This window comes from Chaetura pelagica, unplaced genomic scaffold (genome assembly GCF_000747805.2).
Source record: "Chaetura pelagica isolate M959 unplaced genomic scaffold, ChaPel_1.0 scaffold31, whole genome shotgun sequence".
NCBI classification, from domain to species: Eukaryota; Metazoa; Chordata; class Aves; order Apodiformes; family Apodidae; genus Chaetura; species Chaetura pelagica.
In genome coordinates this window covers 374,995-388,328 of record NW_009952481.1, presented here as the reverse complement: position 1 = coordinate 388,328, position 13,334 = coordinate 374,995, and positions in this window count along the sequence as shown.

Genomic DNA, 13,334 nt, shown 5'->3' with positions numbered 1-13,334 from the left:
ACAAATTGCATTAACGTTACTTCCAGGAAAAACCCAAAGTGGCAGTTTCAAGGGTTGTAAACACACACCCAACAAAGAAAAGGAATGAAAAAAAATATTGATCTTTAAAGAAGAAACTCTGAATCAGGGCTTATAGTTGTTATCCAATATTATTTTGTATTAGATTTTCTCACTGTTCATGTCTCTCTGAGACATGAACACAACCAAATGAATCAGGCAGTTCCAATCAAATTTGAGGCTGCTTGAAAAAAACAGAAGTAAAAAATGATAGGAAGAATGCAGTTTTAAGATTATAAAAGAAAAAATTTCAAAACCCTTACATAAAGCCTGTTGATTGAGAATTACTGGCAAAGAGATAATGGAACTTTTAGCCCACCTATGGATCTCATTATGAAAATGGCTAACAGCATTTTCAACCTACCTTCAATTCACTACAGTTAGCAAATATTCTGATAACATAAATATCTTCAAAATACCAGCCAGGAGCAACAGAGCACAATTTCAATCTGTGCTAACTTATGTGTATCACTACAGCTTCATAGAAACAGGTCACAATTAATGGAATTTTTTGTCATTTTAAAACATTTATGATGCAGCTTTCTTGTCTGGCTATCAAAAACTCTCTGACCTCTTCCCTTTTAGGGGGAAATTAGAGACAAGTTAGGAACTGGGCAATTCCAAGCATAGCTGCACACTTTTTCCACTAAAGACCAGCATCACAACTCCTTAATGTTGCATTGGTAAATTCACAAATCAAATTAGATTTCCTCATTAATACTAAATAATTTGGGAGCTGGCAAAAAATGTAGAAGCAGTTACTTCAGTCTTGATTTTTGACATCAGAAATCATTGCAATGCCAAACAACTTGAGTACAGTAACTGAGTACATCAGTCTGACTGAAAACCATACTTTATTCACTTACAGTGAAAATCTTACCATTGTGAGCTTAATGTCTCTGCACAGATAAAAGGGCTAGACGTGCTGGGGCTGAATGAAAATGCATTACACTACTAAATAAGTGGGAAAGCATATAGTCAAAACTACCTCTACTGGCATTCTTAAAATGTCATAATGATCCATTTTCTTTAAAATAGACTGATATTAATTTCTGTGTGTACTTCAGATAAGAGAACTAGTCTTTTGAAAAGTTCTTGCTGGTCCACTAAAATAGATATTGCAGTTCTCTGTATCACTAAAATACCCATCAATCTGGCATGCTGTGATATTTCAGACATCTAAATAGTTTTCTAGTTACTATTATAATGGACTTCAGACCAGATTTTATAGTTTATAAAAGATTATATATTGCTTCTACACATTCTCTTCTTATTCCCAGACAAAACACAATGCTTATAATTGCCAGTAAGGTTCTGTGATAACAGACATACTTTTTCAAAATACTCTTCACTACAGATGCCTGTGGCATTTCAGTTTCCTGAGTAGGAGCTACTCCAAAAATTGGTGTCTGCAACATCAGCTTTTATATTGATAATTTCTAGACACTAGACATTTACAGAAGTTACACATTTTATTACAGAAATGTCTGGGTTTATGTGGGGTTTTCTTGGCTATTAGGAGAGTCTTACCAAGAACACTATTTGTTAGCAAAACCTTGTGACAGTGAAAGCGAACTGCCATACCCTGTTTGGTCTTCCTCACTATTTCTGGATTCCACTAAAAAATGTGGTTTGCAGTAAAGCGCTAACTTTAACAGACGAGTTTTGAGATTGAAGTAATAGCTACATGCTTAGTGCATGGCAAATAAAATCGTATGAGATTACAACTTGAAAATACAATTCATTTATCTCCACAGTAAAACTAAAAAAAATTTTAAAAAAGTATTATTTTCCTTCATTGTCATAATTATTACCAAAGGAATAGAACAAAGTCCTATAAACAGCATAGATCTCAAACCCTGGAAGAGTTCAGATCACTGATATGACTGGTGTAGGTAGTTTTTAGTATTTAAATCTTTATGCATTTGTATAAGATACTGGATAAGTCTTTACTCTTTTAAAAGACAACCACCAATGACTATCCAATAGCATAATGAACAAAACTAGGATAATAATTCAGATAAAACAGGTAGATTAGTTCCTGCAGGAAACAAAAAGTGTGCAGAAAGAACACTGATGTTATCACTGCTATACATTAGTCAAGTTTGTTAATATGGTGTCAGAAAGCAGTCCAATAAGGAAGTGATGAAAGCTAAAAACAAACTACAGAAACTATTCATAAGATAATTCAGCTTTGAACAGATGCATGAGGTAGAATATTCGAAGGACCAATTTTAGACATGTAATCGACCAAACAGAAACTACAAGGTTCTTGCAAGAATAAGTGACAAAATACATGGAAAAGGGAAGCCATGAAAGGAAGAGATACGAAGAGGAGGCTTTAGAGACACATACAACACAAGAAGGATCAAAGCAGCAATAGCAGCACAACAGATTTCATAGAACTTAAAAAACACCTTCCTTTTTCAGCATTGTTATGCATGGCTAGGTCTGTGTAAGTATATTATAGGTAGGGTTTAGATGTTTGATTTGGTGGCTGTTTCAAAATTAGATACTCAGCATCACCACTGCTACTTAACCCTGAATATCAGCACAAACAGCTGCTATTGCTCAAGACAGCTGACATCTCCAGTGCCATCATAATTTTAGTTAGTATCACTTCTGTTCATATCTATGGAGAGTTTCACATTCCTTTGCTTCCTTTAGGTGTGACAGCCTAATCAAGGACGTCTTCAAAAAGTCAGTCTGATGACAGGCAGCCAGACTAATGACAAGTGTTCCTTGAGCTAGGGCTTAAAACCTACGTCTCACTACTTGCAGATGTGTGAGCTAATCCATAAACTGATCTTCTGTTGCACTTCCAATTAATATTTAGTCTTTCCATGCAAAATAAAATACCTTCAAAAGGAGACACTGCAGCTATCCCACCTCAGAGTATTTTATAGCCAGGATGCTTTCCTGGAAGATAGGAGACACAGATTAGAGCTCCCTCAGGCAGAGGAAGGAACCAAATGCAAGACTGCTGCCTTTTAACTGCTGAGGTAGTACACAGCATGTGTTGGGAGTGGCAGAACAGTAAGGTTTTTTTCAACAAAAAAAAGGCCATATGGCTTATTTCAGGAAAGAGATCCTGAGTTGGAGACTTTGGTATGCCAGTCCCAGACAACAAAACTGCTTAAGGCACTTCCCCATCTGAAGTTCTTATCAAGACCTCTACAGAGCAGCTTTCCATTTAGTTTGTTGAGATTTACCATATAACTTTCTTTTTCAGAGGGGCTGCCACTGCAGCTAACCTTAGGGGTGTTAATTCGCTAACACTGAGCACATAGGCACTGCAAAGCTCAAAGCCACAGCAGCTTTTGCTTTTCTTTATGAGTGTGGCAACCAGTGACTTAGAGAAGACAGAGGTCCAGAAGCAAAATGTCACTGCCACAGTGGGGAAATACACTGATGACTTGGATGGCAGCACAATTCTGGGTGGGCTGTAGTTGAAAAGTGAGCAACCCAGACTTAAGAGCACTTTACCATCATTTGAACAGATAGTCATGAGAACATGGAGTGAAGAAAACCTTTTGGACATATGAGAAGTGAAATTTAGAGGGAAAGAAGTGTATCTACAAAACAAGTTTTCTCCATCTCTGCTTCTCCACACGCTCACATTACATTCATCTCTTCCCTCATTCCTAGTCTTATCACCAAACCTCTCATAATTTGTATGCCACACAAGTTGTCTTCTTGAAAGCCACCATCTTTCCACAGACTTACAGATAAAATCCCTTCTCTCATCACACTAATAAAATTAGCATGATTAAACATTAATCATTAAAATTAAGCATTTTACATGTGTCTCTTTCTCTGAACATATAAAAAATATCTTAGATTACTTGTAACACGGATTGTAATTTCCCCTAATTAGGGATACTGGGTTAGATGCTCAGTCATGATATGAATCAGTACATTTCCAAGAAACCATCAGATTTACATCACATGAGTATCTTGCCTAATTAATATGCATCAGGACATCATGCTGGAATGCCTTCCACATGGCATACCTGTCCATGAACTGAGTGTTACATAGCACACATTCCTCCAAGATATGAGATATCAGAGAGGGTGTCCCACAGTACTGCTGCATTTGCACCTGTTCAGGTAGGTGTGGCTGAAGCTTTACTGCAATAAGAATATTACAGATATACGTGCAGGAAGCAGTTACAAATGAGATGGCATAAACCTTTGAGATTTCCATAGCCCAAGAAACACGGCCCCTTTGCATTGTTTTCCCTTTTCTTTCTTGTCAATGTGCCTAAAGAAGCCTTCTGTATCACAGAAATACTTGGTACAAAACTTGAGAATGAAATAACATTTTTTCTGAAAACTGCCCACTTGCAGGATTAGACAATATGTCATACACATTAAAGTCAGCTTATCTAAGGAAGGATGTGAAACACAGGCAGTTAATTTACCATATTACAACAGTCCTAAAGTGCAATCCTTCACATGACATGTGGCAGCTTCAATCTTTTCTTTTTTCCTCCTCAGATTAGATAAGGACTGCAGCCACTCCACTTGCTAAATCCATCTTCAAGTTACTCAATAATTCTTCCAATTGAAACCAAATAAAAAACTACAACAATAAAACCAGCTGTGAAGAACTATAGTGACACTATAGAGCATTTAAGTTGCTTAATGCTCCCTAACTAGGAAGGAATCATGTAGGGTTCCTTGAAAATGTTCAGACCTCAGCAAACAACAGCCTTCCTAAAATTAATACTAGGCTCAGCAACACTGCACAAGATATCACAGGCCTGTATGATCACAGGTAATTACTCATAATCAGTGCGACTTGAGCTTTCATCACAATACCAAAACTGTTACAGCTGCACACAGTAGCTGTAGCAACTGAATGTTTAGTCAAGAATACTTACATTATCTAAATGCCTCATCTGAAATGTGCACACATGTAAAATTCAGCTACAATTTAGCAATATACATACTGAAATTACACAGAAAAGAGCAGCAACAATGCCAACGTATATAAACCCAGGTTTATCTTGTGAAAAGTTATGATTCCTGTTGACATGTGGACGTTCAGTCTGTTGCAATCAAAAGGCGTGTTTGCAAGTCTAACATTTATAATTACATAAACATTCCCCCACCCTTAATGTCAAACACACTGAATGCCTTTCTGACAGTGAGAGGCATTCCAGCTGGTGGAGAAAGCAACATCAGGAATTCCATTTGTATATTATTTAAAGCTATTATCTATCTACATTTCTAAAGAATATGGAGTTAATTTTTGTTCCAGTCTGCTACTCTACCACAGTCAGATGCTATAATAATGGATGGGCTATATAAATACCAGATTTACCTATGAAAATTCACTTATAAACTGTTAAAAAATATTACTGAGCTAATACAATACCTTTAACAAATGGTGAACTGTTTATTTTAGAATGCAATGTTTCAGAGTTTACTTATGCCTATTTAAAGTATATTAATTGCTAACACATGCATTCTCCATCTGTGGCAAGCTCACAGTCTCAATTAACCAACATTAGTTCTTTGCAAACTGCTTACCAGTGAAACAGTGTAAAGTTCACACTAAATACATTAGAACAACTAGAAATGAGTGTCTCCTCCAGACAAAGCTATTGCCACTCTGGGAGGCAACAGTGGCAACAGAGATTTCAAGGGGCAGGAAAGTAATGATGCTGGGTGACTTTGGAAAAGCTGTCCCAGGTTCCTCCACCTTCTTTGGCTGTGTGGTGTTTAGACAAGAGCGATCTTGGATCAGTACTCAGGCCTGGAATCATCCCGTGTTAGTAAGATATGTAACCAAAGTGGCTGCCCGAAGAGATTAATTGCCTGGGCTTCTTCTATAATCAGTGGAGGGCAAGACATAAATCTTCGACTGATCTGTATAAAAGCCTTTCTGTATTCCTTTGACCATTTAGAATATGGGTTTAAAAACTGATTCAAGGTACTTCATTATACCTGTATTGCTCTAAAAAAATATTTTAGTTTTATCATTAATCCCTGATAGAGTCTGGATTGTTGTTTTTTTTCCAATAAACATAAAACAATAATGAGACATTTCTGAAAGCAAATTCAAAACTAGAACAGTGAGAAAAAGCTTTTCACAGAGACAGATCCAGCTAGATTTGATTCAGAGGCCTACCTGACTTAGAAACATATTTTAAAAAAATAAAATAAAACCCAACCCCAAAATACAAAGAAGTCCCATACACCACAGGGAAAACTCTAAGTGATAGCAAGACCAAGATCAAACTAGCCATGTAAGCATTTTCATGGATGTGATTGACACTAACCATGTTCACAAGTTTTTTAAAGGAATACTGCTTTTTCTTTTCTAACACTTCCTTTCCCTTCTCTTTGCTTCCCTTCCCTTCTCTTCTTTTAAAGATAACTGATGCAGATTTTCAAAATTAAAAAAATACAGCGTGGTACTAATTACATAAAGATTCTGACAAAGATTAATGAAATTATAAATATTAGTTTCTGTTATGTTATTTACTATTCAGTTAGGTGGTTTAACAATGACTGTGTTGAAAATTTCATCTGCTAGCTGTAAGAATTGCAGAGGCCCAAAACAGCCTAAGGTAATCCTTAGTTTTCTTCATGGGGCTCTCAGAAAACATCCTGCGTTTTCTTTCCGTTATCAGCAGACCAAACTGTTCTTTCTAGATACCAGGTAAAAAGACTAATATCCATGAGGAGCTGAAACTCTACTTTGAATGGAAGCCTATTCTGAGTAATAGGGCTTCATCGGACAATGACAACAGAACAGCTGCACACCCCTTCTGTTATCCTTTGAAAGATTCAGTAGTCACTGCACTTCTCATGCTCTCACAACCAGAAGGGCTTCTGCTGCACTTCAGAACTGACAGCCACAGAATCTTATTGGCTGGACTGCTCCTGACTGCTGATTTAAAATAAAATATCAGCGGGGAGCTCAGAAAGAATAATGCCCTAGCCACCAGGGACCATCAGTGTAGCAGAGAGCAGATGCAGGCAGTTACTACCACAACAATCCACAAACATTTACTCTCCTTAACATCAGCTGCTGCAGCAGTGGGTGCAGTGCCAGAAAGAAGCATGATAGATATCACCATTAGCAGAACCACCCCCACCTTTGTACCAGGATTTAAGCTGTTGTGTGTCTCACCACCATAGCTGGATATCCATGACCTAGACGAAAGAGCTAAAACCAGGCAAAATTGCATTAGTCCAGCTCTCAAAGGGGTTTTAAGCCACTCTAAACAACTAGAGTGATTCTATACATTCGGTAACAACAACAAAAAAATAATAAAATAAAATAACGTTGTACCTACTTTACTAGCTGACAAACAAAAGTCAAGTAGCTCTTAAGCGTCTCAGGCTGGTAAAGCAACTGTTCTCAGCATATGCAAACAACAGCAATTCTTAAAGGGCAAATGAAGTGCTTGGTAGCAGGACAGAAATGGGACTACTTTTGAATTTGTCTGTCTTTTCCAGTTCCAACCTAAGAACACACTATAGTCTTACAGTATGTTTAAGCACTGGAGCATGTGATGAGGTCATTCTGTTGAAGTTATTTTTTATTGCCCTATCTCAAATAAAAGGAAATGGGAGTCATTAAATTACCTTTCCTATCATCCCTTCAGCACACCTAGCTTCCCAGAGGATAAACTACCCTCTGCTGGAATAACAGAGAACTAACAGGCAAGCAAACATTTCCCTAAAAACTGGTTGGCGACCTTCTCAAAAGGATTCAGCTGCAATCATAATATGTCATTTGCTACAAGCTTACTGAAGCTGGGTGTTATTTAAATTATTTTACAGCCAGTGTCCCCTTAATGAAAGATAACTGACTCACCTAATATATTAATCATTACCACAAACCTAGCCTTTTTCAATAAATTTAAGCAGATTTTTCTAAGAACCAAGCTGCTGATTTACACATAGTTATACAGTAGCTTTTTAGTTTGTATGCTTTTTATTGGTCCCAGAATCTTTCAGAATTCAAAGCTTAATGTGATATAATCCAACTCATGGAAGAATTTATTAGACACAGTAGTTACCTAGTGCACAAAAACTTTCCAAATAATTGCAATGGCAAGGATTTATAAAAAAAGAAAAAGCATTTCACAAAGAGCTCAGTCTCAGCATTTTTTAGATTTTGTCCACCAGACAATGAAAGAGCCATTGCATTGCACTACTAATTGTTATTCCAACCTGACAGCTGAAAATGCTTTCAAGCCCAGCCCCATAGTGGGCAGGATGGTACAAGAAGAAGCCTCTAGTAAAATTTCAGCTGATCATAACTCACATCTAGCCTCAAATCTCATGCCCAAGCCAGCCTTCATGCTGCAGAGATGGAATGAAGCCTCAGCATACACTATAAAAGATTCTGCCTTCTTTCCAAAGACGGTCCAAGTACTTTCCCCTTCAGAAGAAAACAAATTTCACCTCAAAATTACTGACAATCTTCTAGGAGTGCTTCATCAGGGTAGAAATGGAGAACACAATTTGTACAGTTTGTACATTTTTCAGAATTTTATTTTACAAGAAGGTGTCGAAAAATAAAAATAAAAACAAAGTGAAGGATGACAACAAAGAAAGGAATGCTACAAAGCCATGTAGTGAGTTAAGTTACTTCCATGACTTCCATCACAGGCCCAATGATTTCATCACAGATGTCTTCAGAACACAGCTTTTGATGTGTGATAAAACTCTCAGCTTCCAAACAGAAACACACAACTTCAGTTCTTTGTTCGAAGTTACAGAACAAGGCTGTTTAACACCTCCTGCAACCTGTTAGCCCACCTCAAGAAAAAAAGAGAAACCGTAAGAAGCTTGCCATTGTATTGAACTTTCTGGCACACAGATAGCATCACAGAGTTACAGTCAGGATCCTCAGAAAGAGTCTTCAGCCTTCAGATCTCCCATGGAAAATCTGCAGAACAGTTAGGCTCAAGTAAGACCTGCCAGATAATTACTTCCTGTGCAATGGTCAGTTGTTTCTTCTTCCACCCCAGACATCAATTACTGTACCTCATCACAACAAAATGAACCACCAGCCAAAGCCAACTGCAGAAAGCTAAAACAATAATAATAAAAAAATATAAAATCCAATTACTATTATTTACAAATAATATTTATTACTATTATTCTCCAAGGTTTCCTCTGAAACGAATCCAACAAATGTCCTAAAAAATATTACATTACTTCAGTCAAGGTGCTACAGTTTGTGCCCATGAGGAATTTGATTCATAACACTTCTTTTTTTTTTTTTTTTTTTTTTTTTTTTGCATAGGGTCTCATTTAACTGTCTACTTGTAACTCATCAGGTAAGATCTGAAAAAGCCATAATTATTTTAAGGGCTCAAAACCAAGAAAATGCTGACAGCCAGTTATTAGTGTTCCTCTGTGAACTTCCCTTTTATACTGTTGGCCTCTGAAGAGCAAATAAGAACTGCTTTAAAAAAAAACACAAAAAACAAAAAACAAAAAAACAGCATAAGCAACAGTTGAGGAAGAAGCTAATTTAATCTATAGTGCTCCAAAAAAATGGGTTGAAAAAAATGAAAGTATTTTAACTGCCCATGAGGACTTGCTAACTGCTAAAAGAGACCTATGCACCGCTGCAGCAACGAATGTTACACAGGAAAGTCATTCAGTGCACGGGGAAGATTAACAGCATCATTGGAACAGGGGAAAAAAAAACCCAACTTCAGTAGCACGATTGACTAACGCAGAACACATGACTGTGGAGTAAATTACAGAGCTGTGTTTTTTGGCACGATAGCGTCCTGGCGGAGTGCAGAGGTGCCTCACATGCCCATGCCCCATCGGATCCACCGGCAGTGGCAGTTTGGAGCTCTCTCCTACACAGTCATACAGCAAGCAGAGCTGGGGGGGGAAGGAGGGTGTGTGTGTGTGTGTGTGTGTGTGTCTGTGGAGGGGTGGGTGGGAACTGACTGCCTGACTCCCCAGAGAATTCCCCTACCCAGGGAAATCCCCCATTCATCAAAAGGTTTTATCTGGTACAACGGAAATGTTCCAGAAATACTAGTAATATCGCTAGTTGTATTAGTAATAACCAGAGCTCCTAAAATAAATCTAATACTCTTACTATCTGCAATGATTTTATATGAAAATATGTTACAGGAAAATTTACATGCCTTAAAATATAGGGTTTTTTTAATCTACTTTCAATGCTATTTCTATTGACATTGCATTACAGAATATCCCACTTCCTTCTAAACACTATTTCAACTTACTCCTTATTTCTTTTTGAATGATTAAATAAAGACTGTTACATAACATTTGGTTCAGTCCACTTCCATTGTTTATTAATACTTATTTTATTTTGGCAGACAGTTTTGTTTAATGTTTGATTTTTTCCTGAAAAAAATATGTGTCAAAAGCATGACAGCTGGACAAAAACTAAGCAAAAAAAACCCCAACAAAACCAAGAAGAAAGTTCTTCCATTGCCAAATTTCCCGCCAAAGGAGAAAGGTTGACAAACTGTTGAGTAAGAATGTTACTGAACTTCAGATATTTAATCAGAGTTTAACATGCATAACATTTTTCAGACCTGCAGCATGTTAAGATCAGTCCAAAGCTTCTGAAGTTGGTTGCATATCCAATTTGTTGCTCCCTGAATACATAGCTTCTCTGGAAGCAGAGCACGTAGAAGCACCTCCAGAAAATATCCCTGAAACCACAGGCCTGTATGGGCACTTTGATGTTAAAATCATACCTACATACATAAGGGACACCTTTGTGTAGTTTATTTGTCTGTTTTCCAGCTGTCACTGAACAACACAAGTCAGGTTTTGGAACCATTAGCTGACTAAAGGAGCTTTATAAAGGATGTCATGTAACAGCAGACACACAATGAATAAATATAAACCTCTTGCCACAACATGGAAGAAGAAAAGAAGTCAAGTATATTAATTTAAATATTTCACCAAGCTAGAAATATGACCACAGTGAGTTATACAGCTCAACTAATCAAGCTATAGTAATTGGCTCATGTATTTGAGTATTAATCTTTTAAAAGTTGTAATGTTAAAATCAGAAAAACTTACTCTGAAGCAAGTAAAAGCCTATCCTAATCATTTTCAGTGTACATGTTTCCTAATTTTATTTATTTATTTATTTATTTTTTAATGAACTGTTTGGGATTTTTAGTACCTGATTATCACTCCAAAACTTTCATGTTTTCTTTGTTTCATGTTTCTCACCTAAGTGGTTTTTGCTCAAGCAGAAGTTCTTTGATGGTGTGCTACAACATGTGACATTGCTGATATGACAGCTTGACTACTCATGGTGCAAGTGGAATTTCTTCAGTCTCTCAGTTCTACTTTAAATCTCTCCTTCGCTCTGAAGATGAAGGCTTTTATGTGGTTATGCTCCTTACCTTGACTAGCAGTTCTAGGTATCCAAACCATTAATTCAAAGGGAAACTCCCAGAAGTTATGGAATTTTTCTAATAAATCTACGGGGTTTACACAATGGATAGATACAGTAAGCTCCCATGCCACCTGTCCTAACAAAACTGACCTTGCTATCCCTACACTCTAAACTATATTTTATGGTTTCTTCATTGATTTTGTTGGCTTCTCTGCATTTTTTAATTAGTTCTCTAGATGTATCCCTTATAAGACAGTCCTCATAGAATGAATAATAGCCTTCACTCCTCCACACACACACATATACACACCTCCTTATGGGACATGAGCACCCTCTACTACAGATTGAAGCTGCTAAAGACTCACAGTGTGTTATGAGAAGGTCAAAATATCTTATAAGGCTGCATCTGTGGACAAGAAAACAGTAAGGAAAAAAAAAAAAAGGGAGCAACAAAGAAACATGAATTATTTCCTATGCCCTTAGTAATTAAAAATCTTCAGGGAAGAAAGGTAATTATTTACTTATACTATTAATGACTGCTGCACCTGTTTCAACTTAATCCCACGTATGGAGTCTAACACCTGAGCACCAAAGTGTCAATGGAGGAAAGAAGGACTGTTGAGAAAGAAATTACACTGCCTGAATTCAGAGCTTGCTCTGTCCCTGGGTTAGCTTTCCTGAAACAGCTAGAAAATGGTTGAAATGAAAAACTAACTTCGTGCTGTACTTTCTTTTGAAAGTATTTCAAAGGTATTAAAATGGCTTCTGACAATCAGGCAAACCTAACTGAACAATATATACTCCCACTTGTAGCTCTGCGCTTGTGGCAGGACGATCTTCCAGTTTTGTGAGACATTGACACTAGCATAATATTTTGAAAGTTCTGTGTACTTTCTCTGACCAGACAAGACAGCCACCACTACTATCATTTAGCTCTGTACATGTTATTTCAAAACCAAATATTTTTTTCTAAAACTAAATTTTAAGTTTTCAAAGCAGCTAGATAACAACACCAAAAAGTTTTCTTCCCCTTTCTTCCTGTCTGTTGATACAGCATCGAAAACTGAAACTCTTGGTTCCCCTTCCCCCAGTACACACTTGTTCTCATGTATTTTGTTCTGTCAGTAATTTTGCTGTCTGTACGTTATTTTTCTGACTTTTCCAACTGCTAGCAAGTCCACAGACATCTCTTCCACAGGCTTAAAAACAGAGAAGGGGGAGGGCAGGAAGACCGGAAAAGGATCAGACTTCTATACTACATTTTGCCTTTACATCAGAGAAGAGGTTCTTTTAAGAATATAAATATCATGCTTGGGGACACAGGTTTTGTGTCATTGGTAGCAGCTGACCCATGTCACCTACTGTATGAGAAAGGGCCTTAGACCATCTGAATCTGGGTGCCTGATGCAGGACGATGTGAGGCTTCATCCCAAACCCAACAGCATTATCAGAGGTCATTAGTACTTCACCTTCCATCAGGAAGAGCTCTGTGTGCATCCCTTGAGGTGGTAGGTTTCTGTGGACATAGGGACTCCACCACCACAGCTGCTTGAGTGACTGCCACACAGGCAGGCATGGCAGAAAAGTGCCTGCTGATCCTCCGACAGCCCAGCTGAAGACTGATCTGTAACTGAGAGGCTCTGCCGGCAAGTGCAACCCTATTTCCAGTTCGCTCACGTTCGTCTCATGGTCAAGGCAAAGTAAGTTCTTGAAACAACCACATATACACTTCCCTCGAACGCACACACACCCTTCCTGTGTTGAGAACCCTCACTAGAAGAGGCGAGATACAGGCAGGACGGCAAGAGACCTTCTCTTCCCCAGCGGGAGGCAGCGATCGGGCCCGCCTGACGCAAGAGCATCCGCTGCCCGCTGTGGGGCTGGGGTATCGCCC